Genomic DNA, 3794 nt, shown 5'->3' with positions numbered 1-3794 from the left:
ATGTTAATAATGCCTTCTTGCAAGGCACTTTAGAAGAGGAAGTTTACATGGAACAACCCCCTGGTTTCGTGAACCATCAATACCCCTCTGATGTTTGCAGACTTCGCAAGTCAATCTATGGTCTTCGTCAAGCACCTCGAGCTTGGTATATTGAGTTTAAGAATTTCATATGTTCCATTCAGGGGCGGATTTATGTGCAGGGGGTGAGGTACATGCACCCATGCTCTCCTCCCTAGACTAGGTATAAACAGTACCAATTTTAAAATTATCTATATAAATATGTTTGTGGCCACCCATGTTCAAATGACTACCTTGGTACACTAGTAAGTTGGATCCCCTATATACCCCTGGTTAAGGGATCCATTCCCTGTTACTTTACGTTTTTTTAATTTAGTTGTTTTTTTAAATATTTAAAAGTCCATTTTTGGATAAAACAGATCCCATGTTTTAGGGGAAATTTGGGTATAATCGATCAATATCAGATCCCTAAAAACAAAATACACTGTCTCCCTCTTAACTCTCTCTCTCTCTCTCTCTCTCTCTCTCTCTCTCTCTCTCTCTCTCTCTCTCTCTCTCTCTCTCTCTCATATATATATATATATATATATATATATATATATATATATATATATATATATATATATATATATATATATATATATATCGGCTATTATGTGACTGTGGAATGTGAATTCTTCAAGAAAGCAGCAATTTCTCCTTCACATTCCTCTAAAATATTCATGTATGTAACTACTCTATCTCTCTATCCTTTCCATGTATTTCAATTCACTCACTGTTATTTCTCACTCTTTTTTTTGTTTGTTTTGCTCAATGTTTGAATCTCTTGCCGAGATTTTGTCTTGTTGATAATGGTTATGATTGTTTATTTCTGAAATGAGAAGCCTTTGAATTCTATTTCTAGTAGAAATTTGGGAGAGATAGGGCTTTGAAGTCTTGAATTTTGATAGTTTATTGAATTTGTGCACATATTGTGTTTGAGAAAATGCTTAAAACAGTGAGTTATTGAGAAAGTGAGGCATTGGTAGATTTTTGGCTTCCGTTACTTGGGACCTATGTCCAAGTTTTAGTTTTATTTTTTAGTTGTACATATCAAACAATATAGTTATTAGTTATTGAAATACTTGCTCCAACAAACACAATTAAAGTATGTAAGTTCAAACATACATATACATATGCCTAATTTTTGTGCCATAACTTCTTCATCTGCTGACTGATATGCTTTAATGTGATTGGTTTGTGTTTAACGATTTATTTGAATTAAGATAGATTAAATAGAAGTGTGAATATTTAATTTTGTAGGAACAATCCATAAGATTAAAATGGATAGATTTCTCACCAAGCCGAAAAATGGTGAACCAAGTTCTAGTGCTAGTTGGCCATTCATGAGTTCACAAATTGCTCCGGAAGTTCAAAGGGAGACAAATCTTTCTCTACTTTCAAATGTGGATAAAGTGATTGATTTGAAATCTTTTGAACCGGATCCCAAAGAAAGAATGCCAATATAGAGCGATTCTTGGGTATTGTCCACGTGAGTGATACATCTTCCTCATCATTACAAAAAATAATTTATTCTTTGCTCTTGGATCATTCTTTAAGTAAATCCAATATACATAGATAGGGTTATGATGGAACTAGTAACATGCAAGGAAAAATAAATGGTCTCAAGTTTTAAAATTTGCAAGATACTCCCTCTGCATATTGTATTCACTATTTTGCTCGTCAATTGCAACTAACACTTGTAGCTCTTTCTAAAAAGTATTCGAATGTAGATAATTTCTTTTATGTTGTGACTAATGTTTTGAATGCTATTAAATATTTATTTAAGCGCATGGAGTCACTTCGACAACATCAAGCAAATAAGTTGGAAGAGTTGCTTAAATTTGGAGAAGTCTATACGGGGCAAGATTTGAATCAAGAAGGTGGCCTCCAATGACCGGGTGATACTCGTTGGGGGTCTCATTTTAAAACCTTGGACAATTTTATGATTTTATTTCCTTCAATTGTTAATGTGCTTAAAGATATGAAGTGTGACTGTCCATATCATCTTGATAGATTTGCAGCGGAAAATCTTTTGAGCCAGATTCAAGAATTTGGATTTATTTTTATGTTGCACTTGATGTTTAAGGTGTTGTTATTTACAAATGAATGGAACAACGCTTTACAAAAGAAAGATCAAGATATTGTTAATGCTATGTGAATGCTTGACCTTGCAAAGAAAAGATTACAAATGATGAGAGAAACTGAATGGAACTCTTTGTTGGATGAGGTGTGCTCATTTTGTAGTAAACATGATATTCTAATTCCCAAAATAGATGAAGACTATACTCTAGGAAAATCGAAGCGTAATAGATCCGAAGTTTCATATTTACATCACTTTCATGTGGATGTGTTTACCACGATTATTGATTTGGAATTTCAAGAGCTTAATGATCGTTTAGATGTTGTGACTACTGACTTACTACTTGGTATGGCCAGTTTGAATCCGATTGATTCATTTGATAATTTTGATAAGGGCAGGATAATGAAGTTGACAGAGTATTATTCAAGTGAGTTTGGTGATAACAAGCTTCGAGAACTCGGGTTCTAACTTGATAGTTTCATTGTCTATGCTCAAAAGTGTGATAGTAGATTTCTAAACCTAGAGGGAATTAAGGATTTTGCTAGAGTGATGATAGAGATAAAATTGAATCTTACTTGGCCACTTATTTATTTACTTGTGAAGTCAACTTTGCTTATACTTGTTGCTACCGCAAGCGTGGAAAAAGTATTCTCATCAATGAAGTACATCAAAAATTATTTAGTAATAGGATAGATGATAATTTTTTAAATGATTGTTTAGTTTGCTATATAAAGCGTAAGATATTCAAGACTGTAAGTAATAATGCTATTATCGACCATTTTCAAATTATGAAAACTCGTCGAGCACAATTGTAAAGTGAATGATATTTTTTGTAAATATAATATTAATATAGTTTGCTCGTCAACTTGTTATCACCATAAATTTTATATAATTGAACCAAGTATTTATCTTAAAGATAATGGTGCACCCATGTTCTTAAAATCCTGGATAAGCCTCTGGTTCCATTGGGTTTGTTGGTTCCAAATCAGATACCTCTCTATTTACAATGCGTGGTCCAGGTTTTGTTCTTTTCCTACTTTTGTACGTAGATGATAATATTTTAATGGGTTCATCCAGCACCAAGATACTTCAAGTCAGCTAAGTGCTTGCTACCTGCTTCTCGCTCAATGACTTGATTGCACTCACTAATTTTCTTGGTGTTGAAGTTTGTCGAACTATCACAGGTCTTTATCTCTCCCAGAAGAAGTATATTACTGATCTTCTTCAGGGGTTCAATATGCTTGATGCCAAAGGTGTTACTATACCTCTTGCAGCCTCTATTGTACTTAAGCTTGCAAATGGATCTGATCTGCCCCTACAGATCAAAAGCAATATCGTTAGCTTGTAGGTGCTCTTCAATACCTCTCTATCACTCGACCTGACATTGCGTTTGCTGTCAACCGGCTTTCACAGTTCATGCACCAGCTGACTCACCTCCACTGGCAAGCTGCCAAACGTGTTTTGCGCTATCTCAAGGCTACATCTACCCTTTCTCTTTATCTTGTTCCTCGTGCCCCGTTTCATCTCATTACTTACTCGGACTCTAATTGAGGTGGAAATCCAAATTACAGGTGCTCCATTGGTTTCTTGCGTTGTGTTCCTTGTAGTCTCACCTATCAGTTGGTCTTCTAAGAAGCAACGAACGGTTGCTCGC

General features: G+C 34.7%; 1 long non-coding RNA gene across 1 annotated transcript; it reads left to right on the top strand.

Moving 5' to 3' along the window:
• Window positions 1-1326: 1326 nt before the first annotated feature.
• On the top strand, window positions 1327-2112 carry LOC142164835 (uncharacterized). Its single transcript, XR_012695908.1, has 2 exons — window positions 1327-1549; window positions 1847-2112. It is a non-coding gene; the product is annotated as an uncharacterized LOC142164835 (long non-coding RNA).
• The last annotated feature ends 1682 nt before the right edge of the window (window positions 2113-3794 follow it).

This window comes from Nicotiana tabacum, chromosome 10 (assembly GCF_000715075.1).
Source record: "Nicotiana tabacum cultivar K326 chromosome 10, ASM71507v2, whole genome shotgun sequence".
Classification (NCBI taxonomy): domain Eukaryota; kingdom Viridiplantae; phylum Streptophyta; class Magnoliopsida; order Solanales; family Solanaceae; genus Nicotiana; species Nicotiana tabacum.
The sequence above is the reverse complement of the archived record's forward strand: the minus strand, read 5'-3'. Positions and strand labels throughout refer to the sequence as shown.